This window comes from Myotis myotis, unplaced genomic scaffold, assembly GCF_014108235.1.
Source record: "Myotis myotis isolate mMyoMyo1 unplaced genomic scaffold, mMyoMyo1.p scaffold_m19_p_2, whole genome shotgun sequence".
Lineage (NCBI taxonomy): Eukaryota > Metazoa > Chordata > Mammalia > Chiroptera > Vespertilionidae > Myotis > Myotis myotis.
The window spans coordinates 89,210,781-89,230,322 of record NW_023416324.1 but is presented as its reverse complement, the minus strand read 5'-3'; the positions used below and the strand labels follow the sequence as shown (position 1 = coordinate 89,230,322).

General features: G+C 42.0%; 1 protein-coding gene across 11 annotated transcripts in view; it reads left to right on the top strand.

Annotated features, from left to right (window-relative positions):
* Positions 1-19,542, top strand: part of RREB1 (ras responsive element binding protein 1) — a 194,817-nt gene that overhangs the window by 73,317 nt on the left and 101,958 nt on the right. The window contains exon 1 of one of the 11 annotated variants that reach the window (XM_036349143.1): positions 11,036-11,415. The exons of the other annotated variants lie outside the window; for them this stretch is intronic. The gene's annotated coding sequence lies outside the window, so the exon portion shown is untranslated. Of the gene's footprint in view, positions 1-11,035; positions 11,416-19,542 lie in introns of those variants that run through there. 11 annotated transcript variants of the gene reach the window in all.

Sequence of the window (19,542 nt, the reverse complement as noted above, 5' to 3'; positions counted from 1 at the left end):
CATACACCCATTGTGTAATTAAGGATGTTAAAGACTTACATCTTTGAGAAAAAAGAAAATAAAGAAAAAGGACAGGCACTTTTCCAGTTTAATCTGCATGTTGGTCCATGTTAATTAGGCATTTGTTCCCTTAGTCTGGAGGTGATAGAAAATGCCAGTTACTGTGGTATTTAACTGACTTCAAACTCCCATCCAAATAATTCAGTTGGGCCCAGCCTTCTCTCTTACTTGGTGAAAAGGAAAACTTCAGTACCCAACCAGAATAAGGAGGAAACTTACTTTTTTTAAAAAATATATTTTATTGATTTTTTACAGAGAGGAAGGGAGAGGGATAGAGAGTTAGAAACATTGATCAGCTGCCTCCTACACATCTCCTACTGGGGATGTGCTCGCAACCCAGGTACATGCCCTTGCAGTCCGCAGGCCGACGCTCTATCCACTGAGCCAAACCGGTTTCAGCAAGGAGGAAACTTACTTTTAACATTGAAAAATTTCATTCTAAAGGATCTGAAGAACACTTGCATATTTTTTTTTATTAACTATTCAGTTGAGCTTTTTAAAAACCATAGCAGGAATCTCCCCTAAAACTTGAGCTACCCAAAATGATTAGCTTTTGTAAGTCTTCTAAATGGAAGCTTAATTATTGTTATCCAAGGTCAAAAGTGGTTATTGTTATTCAGGGCCCTTATAAATTTATGGAGCTATTTGGTGCTATTTTTAAAAATTGAATTTTCTAACTTACAGTCAGATTTATCACCACCAAAAATTCACAAGTGGGGTTAAGGTGCTCAGCAATATACATGTTTTTAAGTGGGGGCACATTAGAAAAATGCCATGATGGTTTTGTAGGAGTAATTAAATGAAACATGCTCTTTTGAAAAAAAATATATTTTTAGCAACTTCTTTCCAGTTGCTGGAGAACGTAATTTTCAGTGACAAAAAGTGTAGTTTATTGTATTTATAAGGCGCATAAAGCAATTCTAAAAACAATAAAAATATATATTTTTTCTGACTAGGGATAGCCTCATTTGACTTTAAACCTTATTTGCTTTGTCTATGGTTTCTAGCCAAAGGTTCACAGGTTTGAGAACACTTCATTTTTAGTACTGAACTACTTTTTCGTGCACTGAATGAATGCAATATGTTAACACTCCTGTAAGGCCCAGAATTGCTCGGCTGCCCCTTGGCCTGCCTGCCTGGTACTGGCTGAAAAGGTACCATTGTTTGTTCTGCAAACACTGGGTGATGTTTGTTTCCAAGGTGACTGGTTCTATTGCTGCCCTTTAAGCAAGAGGGGGGATGGGGAGAGAGAAAGTTGCCTTTAAACACCTGAGAGCATCCTGTTCTGGATATATACAGTCTCTGTGTGTATATGTGTGTAAGTTGAAATATTATTTTAACTGAAATAATGGGAGAAAAGGGGACTGTGGAAATGGAAGAAAAACATATTATCACTAAGTTTAAAATATCTATATAAGTTCTGATATTTAATTCAATATGCTTAGAGTGAATGTAATATTGAGTGTTGGAATTAAAGATCTGATTAGACTAAAGTGAACTGTTTTCACATTTGAAAAACTAAAGGCATAAGGGTAGAAAACCATTTTAGATGGTAACCATTGAAATGTTAAATGTGTGCGTGAAGTAGTTTTTTAACTGTAACCTGTAAGCAGCTATTCAAATGAGTAAATGTTTAAGAATATAATTTAAACCATTGATCAGGTAGCCTTCAAAAAAAGAGAGAGAACATGAGCTATAAAGAGACTGGTTTCAGTTTTTAATTCTGTAAAAAAAGAAAAGAAAAATGTTAAGTAGTTGAAGTATATTTGTATTGCAACTTTCCCCAAGAGAAAAAAATAGATTAAAGGCATTGTTGGCGATGTATACCAACATTTCATCAGTGAGAAATTTTAAGTTCAAACCAGACAGAAAAAAATGATTCTCCTTGTTCCCTCACCCCCTCTTGTTTTCCTTTTATTGTACATGGATGCTGTTAACAGAACTTTGCCTTTTCACTGCTATCAGGTTTAGTACAGTTCATGCGCAGGTTTCAGTAAACATTAACTACTTTTATCAGAGCTTGCAGTGTGCTGAATGGTTAGCAAAGAGAGTGTACTGCAAGAGACAGATGAAAATGAGAGTCCAAGGTCACATGGATGTTGAATATTTAAAAATTACTTAGAACTTAGGGAAAAAGACATTGTTTCACACTAAGTTTCTTCTCTTTAGTTTTGTGGGCCTATCAAGGCTACTTTGCCTAGCATTTCTATGTACTGGGGTTAAAGCAAATTTCTTCAGATGTTCCCTCTCTGAGTGGCAAGGCAAGTGATTTTAAAACTTTTTTCTTTCGTTTAAACAAATAATTTCAGTGCCAAGCTGGCGTGGCTCAATGGTTGAGCATCCACCTAAGAACCAGGAGGTCACCTTTTGATTCCTGGTTGGGGCACATGCCCAGGTTGTGGGCTGGATCCCCAGTGTGGGGTGAGCAGGAGGCAGCTGATCTATGATTCTCTCTCATCGTTGATGTTTCTATTTCTCTCTCCTCCCTTCATCTCTGAAATCAATAAAAATATTTTTTTTAAAAAAAAAAGTTTTATTCAGGCTGCCTTCTAGGATGAAAGGTTCTCAAGGTTTCAGCAAAGAACTGTAACAAAGTGATTCTGAAGATCTTTCAATTTGATAGGGCTTTCCCTTTTTTTTTCTTCTTAAAGATTATTTGGGATTGCCCTCTGATAACTTATTTCATTTCCGGAGTTAGCACAGTAAGTCATAATACAAGTGCTAGAATGAAATATTGCTAAATACAGAATAAACATGCTTGTTTCGGAAATCATGTAATATTCTAAAATTCTTGCCTCTCTCTATCCTTTTCCATAATAGGAATGTAATTTGTGCACTTTAATTAAAAGGGCATTCAAGTTTTTGAGTGGTTTTTTTTTTAAAAATTACTGACAATAGATATTATCCTCTTCCTGCCTTCAGTGCAGCGTGTATGGAAGAATCCAAATAAAGTTTGCCACTGGGCACCCCTTTTTGCTCCCTGGCTGCATGGTCGTTTGTGCATCTGCCTGGCGACTATCTCAGGCAACTCTGAAGGCTCAAGCTGGGAAGAGAAAGCACCAGTTGCTGCGTAGGGTCGTGTTTCTTCCCTGGAGGCACTGGATTGAGGCTGTCAGGCTGGATTTGGGTCCGGGACTCCCCGTCAGGAAGGCGTGCGGCCGGCAGAGCTGGGGGGGGGGGGGGGGGGGGGGGGGCTGGCGGGCCCGGGGAGCCTTCGTACACAGGGGATGCTGTCTAAGCAGATGTGTCCGCGCAGCTGAAAGCGCGGCAGCCGTGGTCCCCGGGGACTCGCCCGTGCCGTTCCGACGAGGCGGCGAGTGGGAGGCGGGCCGGCGACGGCCTGGCCGGAGGGGGGTGGCTGGGGCGCTGGTCCAGCCCGGGCCCTCTCGGCCGTTCGTCCCACCCGGGGCCGCGATGGGCGGCCCCCTGAGCGGGCAGCGGGGCCGTCAGTCAGGGCGGCCGGCGCCTATTGGTCAGCAGGCCGGCGGGGGCGGGGCCCGGGCTGTTCTTCCCGGTGGGCAGCGCCGGCTCCTCTTCCAAGAAGACCTTGTCGCTCTCAGCGCCTAGGCCCCAGGAGCGATTAAGGAACTACCACACATCTTCAAAGAGCCCGTTCAGGAACTGCGCTTGGTTTTTAAAAAATGAATTCTCCTTAGGGAGAGATCAGAAAATGTGTGCGCTCTGAGTGAAGTTCTCTCTCTCTCTCTCTCTCTCTCTCTCTCTCTCTCTCGCACGCGCGCTTTTTTTTTGGGGGGGGGGGGGGGCGCTAATTTGAGACTATTCAGCCTGTGACCACTTTTTAAATTTTCAGAAGTTTGCATAGGCGTGAGCTAGCCCACTCGCATTTTGTTTTTATTTCCCAGAAGAAGTCTGCTTAAGACATTTTGTTTACTTGATTGCTGTGTTAAAAATGAAAACAGCAGGTAGATTAAAAAAAAATAAAAGAATTACCCGCAGAGCCCTTTATTACAAGGAGGAGGGGTGCGGATATTACCAGCACCAAACCTTGGAACTGGAAGTTAAAAGGCAGGAGAGGAGAGCAGCTTATGTATAAAGGGATAGGAGAATTGGGGGGGGGGGGGGGGGAGGACAGGGGGGTAGAGCTTGGAAGCAGGGCAGCATGTGGTCCTTTTACGCAGAGTATTGGGCAACCGTTTTCTTCTTTCTGATATGACCCGCCTTCTGAGAACTGAGGCCAAGGGGCAAAGTAGAACCAAACAAGCGACCGTAGCTTCAGGTTTTAAATCTCAACCGCTTCCTAGCCTTGCAATTCTCCTGAAAGTGGGCCACCCGATCCTGCCTTCAGAATCAGTATTTTAATGATATCCCATTCAGCTGGGATGCAGTTTCTTGATGTTCTGTACTTCAGGTACCTTACCCGTGAGAACAACAGGTCGTTTGGTAACCGGCAGGCAGCCCTATTTCTGATGGCTGAAGGCCAGCTGCCGCAGAGGCAGCCTGCTGAGTGTGCCCTATCTTCCCCAGGCAGGCCCTGCTCTGTGAGCTGGCACAGTGGACAGGGCACAGGCTCCTGCCTGCTTCTCTGTTCGGTCATGTGGCTGGGGCAGAACCCGAGGTGGCTGGCTAACTGAACCAGGGACACTGTCGGCTCCAGGGAGACTTCCTCCTGCTTCAGGAACGACATAGAACAATTTCAGTGACTTACTTTACACAGCCTCTTCACTTTGTGACTTTTCTCATTTTTTATGTACTTTTTTTTGGGGGGGGGGGGGTGGTGATCACTTTTCACTGGGCCACAGCATCCAAACCAGTGATTCTCAAGCCAGGGGGAAACTTTTCCCTAACACACCTGCCAGGGCCTACTCCAGGAGATTCCAATGTAAGACTGAGGCTTGTCCATTTAAAAATGCTTTCTGGGTGATTCAAACAGGTTACTGTTACATTTATAGCAAATGAGACAGATGAATACATTTGAGCCACTGGGAATTTTAAAAAAAATAGATTTAGGAAATGACAGAAACCTTGAAATTCTCTCATCTGATGCTTGCTCATTGCAACCCTGTGTTTTCTACTAAGCAAGGTATTGTGGTACCTCTGCTAGAATAGGCTGTCTGCATTGGCGAGTGTAAATGCCACTAATTAATTTTTTAAGAAGTTGGTGCTCTGACAGAATGATCAGGGATGCTGAGTAGCTGGTACCAGATGTTTCTTTTGTTAAGGCCATGGATAGGTAATGTCACAGGTAATAAGGCTAACAGCCTTGATCTGAAGCTGTGGATTTTGGAATCCTGAATATTTTCTTTAAAAAGGGTAGGAGGAGGATGTACTCTCTGGTTTCTAGTCATCCTTTTTCCCTTGCAAGGTTCTCCCAGTATTATCTATGTAGAGGTGTTTACTCAATTATTATTAGGCCCAGTTCTTGTTAGAAGAGGGTATGTGGTACTTGGGGACTCTTGACCCTCTTGCTCACCATTTTGCCACAGCTGAAGGGACAGCCTGTGCCTCTAACTAAATTCATTCCTTGTTTCACTCCTTTACTGTGGAACAACAGCAAGTCGGCTGCTCATCATTTCGTGTGCAGACTTTACAGCCTCTAACAGCCATGGCTTTTGCAGTTTATGAATGCACCATTTGTTGTTTCAAGCACAACTGTTGGATACAACTGGCCTTGCAGCCCACTCTGCCTGCAAGCAGAGTGCATCACTGCTGCCTTTTTCCCCCTTTTCTTTCTTTCTTTTTTTTCCCTGCATAGGCCAGATTTTTGCTTTAAATACCACCATTTTGTCCACACTACAGTTTCTTTGACCCAGCTTACATTTTTGAAATATAAGTTTCAGAAATAAGGTTTTATTTGCTCAAATTGTTGCTATAGGGGTTCTGAATAAGTTGCAAGTATTTTACTTTATAAAGCATTAAAAGAGAAGATTATTTTTGTGGCTTGGTTTTGCATATATGCTTTTTAATAATCTCAACCATGTGACTTTGAAATTGTGTTTCTAAATTGTATTGAAGTTAGAAAGTTTTGTTTTTCCTGGGTCATTATATTTCCTTCTTTTAAAACTTTATACACAATCTCTTTGTCTTCAAGTATTGTCTTTAGTTAAAAGAGAAGCTATCATAATCAAACTCTCAAGGTGGTTTTCTAGAGTATTTGGGTATCATTTCCAAAATTGATACCATTAATGCTAAAATTTTTACTTCTATTTTGTTTCTCTCACATATTCATTCTTGGGCTCTGTAAGTACATAGAGTGTCCCCCAAAAATATATACACTAACAGCTGATAACTCACTTAATTTTCACTTCTTTTTAGGTTTAACTGATTTGAAATAATGGGTGAAGCCAGACAAAGCTTTGAACAAAGAATATTTATCCTAAAGTGCCACTAGGCTTTTTTTTTTAATGGGGATGTATAATGATAAAGTTTATAGTACAAAACTGGCAACAGTCGATGAATTGAGGGAACACACATACATAACAAAATGATTCTTGATGTCTGCGATTTCATTACTTCGTGTTAGCAGTGCCTGGACCAGAGCAGTCATCAGTTTGAAAACAGGCATTGACAAAAAAAAAAAAAATTATTCATTTCTGTAGACTCTTTTAAATTTTGAAAATAAACACTGACTTTATAATCTTTCAAAGTGTGTATACAGTTTTTGGGGACACCCTGTCTATGTTACATACATACCTAGACAGTATTCTTTCTAATTGTATTTTAGTTAAAAGTGTGTATTAACATAGTTTTCTGCTGTGTTTTACATATTCAACAACTGGGCCAAATGGTCGGTTCTAACTGCTTTTAGACCTTCTTTGTTCTGGCTAGGGAGACAAATTTGTGTTAAAACAGCAGTAAACATCCTACAGCAACCAACGCTGCAACCTCAGTGTCCTGGAGCTTCCAAAAAGGAAACAAATCATTTGCTGAAAATGAAGAAACTTTCTTTAGTTGAATTTTAAAGTAGATATTTAGGTTTCAAGGAATATTTGTTCTCTTTCGTAGATTATGGAGGCCTTGGATTGCATTTACATTTTGTTAAAATTGAGACATACTAGTATGTTTAAGGAAAAAAGTGCAACCTTTTGTGAGGTTCGTGCTTTCCTGTTCACCTCACTCTTTGGAGGAGGGAATCTGCCTTTCTGTAAGGATTAAATCTCCCACTGCCCGAAGCGTCCTTAAGGTCCACGGAAAGCCTACGCAGTTACAAACAGGTTCAGAGGAAAGTGAGCCCAGGTTTTACTGATTCCAGAGCAGTTTTCTCAACCACGAGGCTGCTCTTAACTTGTGGAGGGCCTTTTCCATATGCGGCCCTGCATTTCCATGCTTGGTTTGATCTGTACCATAAGCTGGGTAAACGCTCATTGGACATTTCTCCCTTTATGTTGTTCCTTGACTGCTCTTTTCCTGTGATTAATATGTGTGTTGCTTAAAATGGCAACTGAAACATCACCAGGTATTTTCACCAGGTAGAAACTGCTTTTCCTGTGTCAAAACAACCAGTGTGGCTTAGTTGATGCTTCTGTTGCTAAGCAGGTAGATTTCTGGTCTGCAAGCTGTCTATTAACCCTATAAATGCCTAATGTCAGGCAAAAAAATAACAAGAAGAAAAATCATTAACCTTATGCTTCCGTCGTACATAGTGGTTTGTTCAAGTGCATGAAAACTGGGCCTGGCTCAGCCTGGCTTGCACTTACCTATGTTTGAGGACCTAACCTCACTTTAGGTATATTCAAGGGAGGAGGAGAGTTAGGAGTTGGAGCGGGCTGGGGAGTTGATATTGTCCAGCAAGATGACAGCCCTAAAAGCTTGTAGTGAAGGTCTCATACTGTATGATAAAAATTATGGATTTGAGACTAGTCAGTAATGTGTTTAGCCTTTTTCTTTGGGACCTTTCACTACAAGTCTGCCTCAAATTGCAGTATGGCTGTGGGAAAAGAAGAGGAAAGAAAGGAGTTGCTGTTTGCATCCATTTGCCAGAAAGGAGTTAACAGAACATACCACAGAACAGGTTGGGCAAGACTGTTTAAGCCAGTGATGAAGCCTGCCTCCCCTTTCCTCCCCCCCCCCCCCCAGCCTGTCTGTCTCTTTCTCTCTCCCTCTCCCTCTGTCTTCCTCTCTCCCTCTCCTTCTCCTTCCTCCTCTGTTCCCCCTTTCCTCTCCAGGACTTTAAAGCATCTTCAGATTGTACCCTTACTGCTCCCCCCTCCCCCGCCCCTCCTCCCCCCACACACACCTCCACCACCGGCCTCACTGTCTGGCTTTCCTTCTCCTGAGCAGAACATTTGACGTGATGAAAATGCTTTGTGCTGATGAGGAGCCTATGTGAGAGGCCTCAGCCTTGCCAGCTGTTTCTCCAGAAACCGATGGTGTGCTAGCCCATGCCCTTCATCATGTAACATAGGCCCCATTCAGCAGACATTATTCAGTGCACAGTTATGCTTCTGTGGGACCATGGGGTGGATGCCTTGTGCGAGGAGTAGGAGGTGGAGAGGGCAGGAGGCGAGGTTGGATGGAGAGTGGAAGGCAGTGAGGGGGTCCCTGCACTCCAAGTGTCAGTAAGTCATGAGACGTTGCTTTTTGAAGCATCTGAAGTTAGCTTTGACTTAGGGGATGTTTTGTGGCCATAAATGTGGAGAAACTGAGCTCTTTACAAGCCAGGTCTGGTCTCATGTAAGTTCTGTATGGTGTTTGTATCTAATCCCTGCGTAAACAGCCCATATATAGGCATGCTTCAGCTCACTATAGCACATGTTGCAGGGGAACCTCTCCCAGTGCACAGACTGTCCGGTACTTAGCAGCAGGCCCCAGCTATTTCTGTTGTGGCTTCCTTTTCTTTCCTGGAGGGAGGGAGAAGAGGGTTCTTTTCTCGCCATCTTCACAGTGCCTGATCCTAGTGTGTCTGGCACTCTGAAAACTAATGAAACTGTATTGTCACGTGAGAAGAAACTGAATCCTCTTTGTACATCTGTTTTAGAATAAAAACCTTGTTTTTCTTAGTATTTTTAACACCACACACGTTTTCTGTTTTATGGTCCCTAGTCTTGAGCTGGTTTTTTTGTTTTGTTTTTGGAGCATCTTTTAACACTGTGAGGGTGAGCTCTCCCTTGTAACATTCATTATTGGCACCCTTAGAGAAGTTGCTTTCGTGTCGTCCTCCCCCTTCCCCGACACTGTTTTCCTCCCAGATCTCCATGGGCTGCCCTGCATTTACAACACTGCGCCCTCGGATTGCCAGGGCAAAGCATGCAGCTCTCCGCAGGACTGACCGTGGCCGTTTTCCACTTGGCAGGGCTGGGTCTGTGGAGCGGGGAGGACGTAGTAATAAGAAATGCAGCTGTTTTTTTTTCGTTGGAATACCTAAGGATAAGCACTCAGCTTGTTGGAGTGAGCCTTTTGGTTCAGATAAGGCTTCTTCCTCTTCCTCCTCTTTTCTTTCCCTTCCGTCCCCCTCCCTCCAAAGGCTATGCCTTTCTTCTCAGGCCAAATGTATATTATGATAACCTTTGACGAAAAGGTGATCTGCAGTCCTGGATATCTGGATATCATATAAAGAGACAAGATGGGCACTTTCTTTGCCTTGTTTTCTTTCTTTGGCCTCATCAGAGTGTATTATATCTGACTATGTGACAGTTAATTGTACCATCCTTCCCGTTTCTTAAGCTGTTAAGCCCCTTCTGTCTGCCTCCATCAGGCCTCTTTGTTTGAGAAGTTCCTAATGCAGTAGAACAAAGTGACAGTTTTCTTACTTGCTGAAGTCTCTAAAGCACATTTATTATGTATGCTCTTTATCGTCTCTTTTTTAGAATTTTATTCCTTCAGCTCATATAATTGAGTTGTTCCACGTAGTGCAAGTGATTTGATGAGTTAAAACTTCCTCAAAAACAGAGATTCCAGAAAAAAAAAATTGATTTTTTTTTTTTTTAAGGCTATGTGTATTTATTTCAAACTATTAATGAGGCCTGGTGGAAAATTTAAGAGTATGACGCTGGGGCCCTGGCCCATATGGCTAAGTCGTTAGAGCATCAGCCAGTGCACTGAAGGGGTTGAGGGTTCAAAACGTGATCAAGGGCATGTATCTGGGTTGTAGATTTGATCCCGCCCCCCCCCCACCCCCAGCCGTACAACCAATCAATGTGCGTCTCTCACATGATGTTTCTGTCTCTCCCTGTCCCTCTCTTCCCCTCCCCTCTCTTTCTAAAAATCAATAAATCAATGGAAAAGATATCCTCAGTGAGAATTAAAAAAAAATAAAGCAAACAAACAAAAAAGAGTACAACACTGGATACTGCCAGAGTACCAATTGCTAGTATGGAAACAGCAACTAATTGGTATTTGATGGGCTCCAAAGTAATATAACACTTATGTGGAGGTCACTTATTTGACATTCTTGGGTCCAGAATATTCATCATGTGAGTCAGAGAGAACCAGCAGGAGGTGTGGGTTTATGCAAAATAAAGCTTTCAGAAGCCTTGATTTATGATGATCTTTTAGGTCCACACTTTAGCACTATTTATTCTTACTTTAGATATGGCCATGGCCATGACCACCTGGTTTCTCCCATGTCCAGCAACAATAAGTTAGAGGCCAAAGTTGGTGGTTAGAAGCGGATAAAAGCCATCAGCAGGAGATAATGCTGATAGCAACAAGAAAGGGCTTCAGGGGATGAGGCAGAAGAATGCTAGCAGTATGGCTGGTTACCATTGGGGGAAACTGGGTCAAGTGAACAGAGGAGCCCTCTCTGTTATTTCTTACAACTGCCTGTGTTCTCAATAAAAGTTTCAGTTAGCCCTAACCGATTTGGCTCAGTGGATAGAGCATCACCTCATGGACTGAAGGGTCCCAGGTTCAATTCTGGTCAGGGCACATACCTCTGTGGTTGCAGACTCGATCCCCAGCCCTGGTCGGGGGCCCTTGCAGGAGGCAACCAATCGATGTGTGTCTCTCACATCGATGTCTCTCTCTGTTTCTCCTCCTCCCTTCCACTCTCTCTCTAAAAAAATAAAGTCAGTGGACAAAATATCCATGGGGTGAGGATTAACAACAACAAAAAAAGCACGGTCCACTGAGGCCTATGGGATAGAGGCAGAACTGAAGCAGGAGGGATATTTACCCGAGTTTCCGAAGGCACCTTGTGTAATAGTTGTTCATCACCATGATCCTGAGTCACTGCCCAAAAAGGTTAGATTAATCATACATTGATTCACCATGCTCTGCTTAAGGAGAGGGGGAAGTTTGAAAGATAATTTAGAATGATTTACACCCAGGAGTTTTATATGGAAAATTAACTTCTGAATACTTCCCTCCACAGCGCCCCTCAGTGATGTGCAGCTGCTTTACGAGTTAACCTGAAAGGTTCGGATGAACCTTCCAGTGTGTTCAGGTGGACACTAAAATGTAATGTATTTTAAAAACTCAGATTTGCAAGAAAAGGAAATGATTCATTAACAGATTCAAATGATGTCCCAATTATTATTAGATTGTTTATCTGTATTCCTAATGAGAATATTTTCATATTTTAAACTAAAATAATACACAAAGTGTCATGAATTTTAAATAGCAGGTGATAGAGAAGACCCTCTCCTCAGTCTGCTGGGAACCAGAGAAGTCTTGGGTACCCTGGGAAACGCAGTCTCTGTTGAAAAGGAGTTCTGAGCTTAAAGGAAGCCTCAGAGAACTTGAATATCTAAACAAGTTAACGTTAAGCCATCATGACCAATAAAAGGAAGGAATGGTGTTTCCCTCATGCCTACTATAAGCTTATTCTAAGAATCAGAGAATTTAGAGCCGGGAGGGACTTAGTAGTCTCTTGGTCTTTTTTTACGAGTTTGCCCTCATTTTACTCAATATTTTCCCATAATTTATATCTGCTCAGAATTGAACATGCCACCTGGAATTGTGTCCACGTGGCTTTTTATATGTTCGTTTGGCAGAGTTTATTATATTTGTTGATTATTTGTTAATTTTATTCTCAGTAGCTACATGGAGCTAACTACAGCATTTCATGGTGGGACACCAAAATCTTCCTCCATTATTATTAAGTATTTTGGACATTTTCATATGGTTGAAAACTCCCCAGGGTAGCTAATATTTTTAAGCATTTTGTTTTTTATCTGCTTCAGTATGGAACATTGCTGGCCCTATTTTAATCATACCTGTAGATGCATTTTATTTACATATTAGCTTATAATAGTATTAAATTTGTCTTTTGTGCTCTTAGATTTGCTATAATTCATAGTTAACATATGAATAAAACTGGTATAAACTTTTCTGCTCCTGAATCAAATACCTTTTTTTTTTTTTAACTAAGAGAAATGGTTCTCATTGAAAATGTAAATTAGTTTTGAAATTTGGTCTCCTGAGTGTCCATGGAAACTGTACCTCCTGATTGCCATGCCGAAGAGGGAAAGTATTTTCTTATGGTTAGACATTTGTGCCTCTGTCAGGGAAGGGAAATGTATGTGAATTGCATGTAAGAAATAGGCATTCGTTATCTGGGTGTTAGACGCTCACAGCAAATGGAAAAGTCATAAAAACCATTACTTCCTAGGACAGTGATGGCGAACCTATGACACGCATGTCAGAGGTGACACGCGAACTCATTTTTTTGGTTGATTTTTCTTTGTTAAATGGCATTGAAATATATCAAATAAATATCAAAAATATAAATCTTTGTTTTACTATGGTTGCAAATATCAAAAAATTTCTATATGTGACACGGCACCAGAGTTAAGTTAGGGTTTTTCAAAATGCTGACACGTGGCGCTCAAAAGGTTCGACATCACTGTCCTAGGAAGTGAGGAGCAGATCTTTGCCATGACTTTTTGGGTAGAGACAGGGCAGAGGAATGGGGCAGGAGGAATGGAGCAGAGGTGAAAGAGCTTGTGCCTCGTTCTGTATGTAGCTTGTGAAGCCACCTGCAACTCCTTGCACTGGTTCAGTTTGAGACGATGTGCTTCCAGCATCCACTGGGTAGGCGGGCCTCAAGGACAACTGGAGCTGGAGGTGCGAGGAAGGCAGGGGGGATGGGGGGTGACATCCATCCAGGCAAGGATTTGAACAGCTGCTGGCTGCCTGGAGATCAGCCTCCATGAATCACAGGCACAGAGCACTCATCTGTGTGACTGGAGGCTGAGCATGAAGAAGGCAGGGAGCATGTTTTCAGTGAATACCCTGATGCCCCAGGAGCACTTGAAAGGCATGACAGAAATGTGTTGGGCAGTTGTTGTTAGTATCTCAGTTCATAACGTGCATTGTTTGTTTTAGTTAAAAGCTTTCCCCTTCACATAATCCTAATCTTTTATTGAAAGTAAATGCTGACACAGTCTGCTCCAAAAGCTGACTAAAATGGCTTTTACTGTTATTTATTGGGGTGGGGGATTGAGAACCAAAGAGAAGAGTTTGATCAATTGATTTAAGGCTGTTGGAGGATTGAAATGTTACTTGATTGTTGATCTTATCCAGGATTTCGATATGTTAAGAAAAGTAGACAATGCTTGCTTTTATCCAAGGGATTTCAGTAGTCATATGATCTGCACACCAGCCCCCTGGAGCGGTCTCTGCTGAGGAGTCTGTGGAGAGGAGGAACTTGAGAATGCATGGGATGTGCTGGTTTGGGAGTCACTTAGTCAAGAGTTGGTTTTCCTCATGCTCTTAGGTCTGCATGAAAGTTGCACATCACAGGGACATGATATCTGTATGGCCTACAACTGATTTGGGTGCAAGTTGGAGGAGGCGGTGGTAGTAAGGGCAGTGGGAGCAGCTCTGCTGATGGGCCCACTGCAGTTCCCTGCATGCCTGGGAGAGGGTGGCAGGCCCTGCTGGGCTGGCCTGGGGATAGAGAAAACCATCTTGTTAAGCTCCCAAAGTAATTACCAACATGTGGACAATATGTAGACATCTGCAACCACAAACCTCTTTGGGCAATAAATAAATAAATGAAAGGGTCTTATGGCTAAATAAAGCATAATGTTAATGAACTCCCAGGAATTGACTTATAGCTTGATTCATTATGAACATGACTATGGAAGAATTAAACTGAAGAAGTTAGACTGCAAAAATCACATGAGATCGCTTTTATATGGCTTTCATTTTCTTTTTTAAAAAATATTTTCTATTGATTTCAGAGAGGAAGGGAAAGGGAGAGAGATAGAAACATCAGTGAGGAGAGAGAGAGAATCATTGATCGGCTGCCTCCTGCACACCCCCCACTGGGGATTGAGCTCGCAACCTGGGCATGTGCTCTTGGCCAGAATCGAACGAACCCTTCAGTCTGCAGGCCGATGCTCTATCCACTGAGCCAAACCAGCCAGGGCTGGCTTTCATTTTCTAAGTGTGGATGTTCCTATTACGCTTCTTAAAGATGCAAACAGTGATGCTGATCTGAGGATACATCATGAGCGTTGTAAAATCAACTTGCTAGATAATAGGAAGTTTTCAGGGGTTTTACCGGAGAGTACTAGCAAGATGTGATGCTGAATTGTTTTTGTTTGTTTGTTTTAGCTCTGTGATTATTAATATATCCACCTGTGATCTAATTGCACATTATCCCTGTTATCTCTGGTAGCTCCTTAATGAAAAGTAAAGAGGTAACTCTGTTTTAAGGCACACGTGGAGATTATTGGTCTCCTTGATGTCCTAAAGGTAGTGTGTCATATGATTTTTTTAAAAAATAGAGATGTTCAAAGTTTCAGGTTTTCATTTTTTAAAATGACATTTTCAAGTCTCCTGAAAGAAATGAAAAAAAGAAGAAAAAATGCCCTTACCAAAAAAACCCAACAGTTGCTGAATATTAGAGAAATTCAGCTTTTATCATTGGGGCATTTTTATTATTTTCGAACTCTGACTACAGCTGAGTTGTAATGTGTGACCAAATGCATTACATGAGTATTTACCTTTTTTCTTTTTGGCCACAATGGAAGTACCTAGAGATGGAATGTGACACACCCAGAGAATGAGACACTCACGGGGCCTAAAAACTTGAGAAGGCCAAAAGCAGCAGGATCCCTCATATTAACACTGAGCTTTGCCAGGGCTAATTGGGGAGCAGAGAGCCATGAGCTCCTTCGAAGATGAGTTTGAAAGCATGTGCACGCATTCAGTTACACATGGTGTTCTCCTGCCCTTCGTAGGAAGAGTTAGGGAGAATTCCTCACCTGTGAGATTAGCTGTAGCTCCCACTCAACTGAAGTCCTCCTCATTGAGGGCCCTGCAGAAAAAGCCTGTTTTGCTCTATAGACCAGGAAGGACCCTATGTGATTCAAGTACATATTTTAAAATTCTCTCCTTAATTCTTTTAATTTGTATTTCATAAGTTTCCTAGTTTAAGTTGTTGAGGTGTTCTAGATTATATTTTGTTTTGGCTCTGTGTGTGTGGTGGGGGTAATTTTTGTGAGAAGAAAGTCTTTTTTTTTATGTTTATACACATGGCCAGGAAGGTAAATTGCAAACTTTTCCTAGGTTGCCCAGAAATTATTATATGTTTTAAAGAGCAGTTTGTGGTTAAATGGTGATGTTTTTACCTTATAGAGAACACCTCCCATTTGGGCAAAATACGTTATCAGTTTGACATGATTTAATAAATCAAGTGCAACCCTTTTTCCTCTGGGCTGCCTGAGAGTCAGGGAGTCCAGGGGTGCATGTGCGTGCCCATATGCTTTGTTTCATGGAGCTCTTGATCTGAGTCCTTCAGTGTATTTACTTTTCACATTTTCAGTACTTCTTAGCATATTTAGCTTTCTAAATTATTGGCAACTGTTACATAATCATGTTGCAGTAAAGAATTTTTATGTTTGGTTGGAAACAGACCCCAAATAGGAGGGGCCAGGAGTGAGGAGAAGGGGAGTGAAATAAAGGGGAGACATCTGTAGCACTTTCAACAATAAAGATAATTTTTAAAAATACCTAATCTATTTTAATGAATTGAAGTGAATAAAAATAGGGTAGAAATCCTAGCTAACTGATTTTAACCTCACATAAATGTTTGATAGGTAGGACCTAATAAGACTGATGTGGAGGTTCTTTTTTATAAAGATGATAGGAATTGTTTTAGTTGGGTTAAGCGCTATGTGGAGCATCAAACCAACCTAAAAATCTGTGTCTCAGCTCATAAAATGCCATTGCTTGTTTATGTGAAATTTGCTATAGGTTCAGCAGCTCTCTAGTGTAGCTCCCTTCCAAGCTGTGGCCCAAGGATCCAGCTGCTGTCATCTGGCTTTCAGGTCACCACAGTAAGGAAAGGCTAGGCTAGGGGGTCACATGTAAGCTTTTAAAAGCTTCAGACTGGGAGTGATACACATCTTTCTTTTCTCACAGCTGATTGGCCAGAACTTGTCATGTGGTCTGCCACATGCAGAGCGGTAGGGGTGCTAGGCATTGTGGAGGAACACATGGAGATTCTCTGAGCAGTTAACCTCTTTCAGGCATATTTGCCACGCTCCTTTCTTATTTTATCTCCTTAAGGCTCTCGGTGCACATAAATAAACTAGGTAAGGCTTAGGCCTGAAACATAGAACATAAGGAGTTAACTCTTCCATAGAGCAGTGGTTCTCGAAGTTTGACCTCTAGACCAGCATCCCCTGGGAACTTGTGATACAGATTCGTAAGCCCCACTTGCGACGTTCCTCTCATGGCACACATAAACTAAAATTTACTAAAATTCTGTGGCACACTAAAAATTATATTTTTGCCAATCTGACAAAAAATAGGTATAATTTTGATTCATGCACACTGGATGGTTATTGTTGGTTGGCTTTTTTCTTTTCTTTTAATTTGAAAAAGAGAAAACAAGTCAGTGCCCCTGACTAGTCCGGTATTGCATGTTTCAAAAATTCTTGCAGCACTTGTGCCACGGCACACTGGTTGAAAATCACTGCCCTAGATGAACGGAATGTCTTTATCACCTGTTGAACTGATAATTAGTGAATCAACCCTGCACTTGCTAGTGTATTTGTGTAATAAACCTAAGTTCAGGTATGAGCACATATGTGATAATAGCAAGCATTTGGGGGGTTTGTACTATATGTCCCAGACTGTATTTAAGCATTTTGCTGATTTAACTTGTTTCTCACAGCAACCATATGTTGTAGGTATTATCATTGTCTCCATTTTACAGATGAGGAAACTGAGGCAGAAAGCGGTTCCATAATTGTCTGCAAGTGGTGCCACAAGGCCAGGCTACTTACCATAGCTAGCAAGTAGAAGAGGCAAGATTTGAACCTGGGTAGTCCGCTTGCTGAGCTTAGGGTGGAAACCTACCAGGCCTTGCACTGGTTATTCACGTTTTCTTGAATGGAGACCATTTCAGAATTAGCAGGAAGTGTGTTGTGTCGGTGGCAGTTCACATTACAAGCTCATTCCCCCCCCCCACCAGCTTCATTCGTTGGTGGTTTATGTGGGTGGGGGGGTAACAGTGTTGGCCAATCCTGAGGATGCATGGCGAGGCAGCAGTTGCCCAGTCATTTAAAACTGAACAGTAAATAGAATGGGGTTGTTGGGGTAGAACGGAGTTGCTAGTAGGAAGTGTTTTCTCAGAGTGAGGTAGTTCAGTAACATCAGAAAAACATTTTCTTCATTTAGCCTGTGTGTGAGCTTTAGGCTTATGAAAGAAACCTTTCTCATAAGCTTCTCTTTTTATTCTTCTCAGATCTTTCATTTTCCATCTTCCTGTCCTCTCTGAGATGCTCATCCGAGGCCTGATTCCATGAGGCTGTCTGAAGAAGGTTTTTGTTACGTTTTTATGAGCAGGACTTGAGTTTAATAGATAAAATGTGTTTTTACTTCCAAGGAAATTGATAAAAGGGTTCTTCCTCTTCCATTTGGGAAATTCAGGTAGAGTTAGATGTGATCTAATCTTTTGAATTTTGAACGGATTGAGTTGAAAAGGATCTTCCAAATGACATTGAGAACTACTTTTCAAGCAGTTGTTTTCCCTTGCATCCTTTAAAAAATTTTAATTATTAACTGCATTTTCTTTCTCACAGGTGGGTCTGTTATGTGTTGTTGTTTAGGTGTACTTTGCTGGCCCATGTATTCATTCCCTTGCCTTCTTTGTCTCTTGTGCTCAGCAGACTAGAACTGAGACAGCTTCTTGGCAGCTCTGCCCAAGACGGTACCAGCTTTGACTCTAGGTAAAGGATAAAGATAGCATCACCCCTTTCGGTTTTCATGTTGGCTGGGAACAGCTGCTATGCTTTGTATAGTTATGAACATAACATTTCATTCCAGAATTGCTGAAATTTTTAGTTTTCTGCAAGCCAGTGCTTAACCATAAGGTTTTAGGGTCTAGAATTTGCCTTTGAGAAACAGTTGCTTGTCTTAGAGTTTAGTAATTTATGAGCACAGAGATGTAGAGGAGAAAGGTGAAGATTATTTGCCTGTGTTGTTTTGAAGATCCAGTTTCTTCCTTTCCTTTCCTTCATCACTTCCTTTCCCATCATCTCATACAATGGTTTAATTTACTTAGGTACTTTAATAGAGGTGTAGATAATTGAAGTAAATCTTGAGTCAGATCTAAACAAAAGAAGAAAGAACTGACCTAAGAAAGAGCAACTGAACTTACACTAATTGAGTCACCGAGCGCTGAGCATGAATTTGCCAGACCAGCATGCCCTGGGAACCCTGGGCTGGCGCAGGGCTGTGCTTTCTTAAGAACTAACCCCTGCGAGTCCTGTGTGGTGTCCCAGCGGCATTCTGCACTGAGCTGCATCTGGGTTAGAGCTACAGAGTTCAGCCTGAAAACAAAGCAAAAGCCACTTTGGGTTGGGTATTTGGGAAACGTTTTGAGACCTGGCGCCCTTGGTGTTTGTAGAGAGAATCCATTAGTTTACTGTTTATGAGAGCAGCTACATGTGTAAATTGGGCATCTGTTGGAAGAAACATAACAGGCTTGCCTCAAATAGCAGGAATAAAAGATGCAGCCATTTGAAATCACATAGTTTTCCTCCCTTCTCCTTAGCCAGCCAGCCAGAGTAGGAAACAGATAACAGACTCACTCTGAGTAGGAGGAGAGGGTTCCAGAGGGCAGCCTCCCTGCTGCCCTGAGCTCGTTTTTGTTGCAGAGTACCATGAGACCATGTGGCTGTGATACCTAAGCCAACCGAGAGTCCCCCCTGTACGCCTTCATCATCCCTGGCCCCAGGGAGGCCTTATTATCACTGACTACCCCTATCCTGCCGCCAGCTCCCCTGTGGTCCTTTGCTCCTTACACCATCAGTTCCCTTTTCTCCTCCTCCTACTCACAGCATATGACCTGCTGCCTATTTTCTTGAGATTACTAATCAATAAAATAATTGAGTGTTACTGTGTGCTCAAGATTAAGACCATTTAACCATGAGCTTCCTTGAGCACCCCTCCAGATATCTTTACTCTCCTGTTTTCAGACTCAGAAGGGTTATGCCCCCTTCATTGCTAATGCTGTCACATTTATTTGGACACTGCCCTTTCTCCTCCTTCCTGGGGACCTCATTCCTAAAAGGCCTTATTGCTGTCTCAGTAGCTTAAAATGGGTGTTCCTCATGTTCCTTC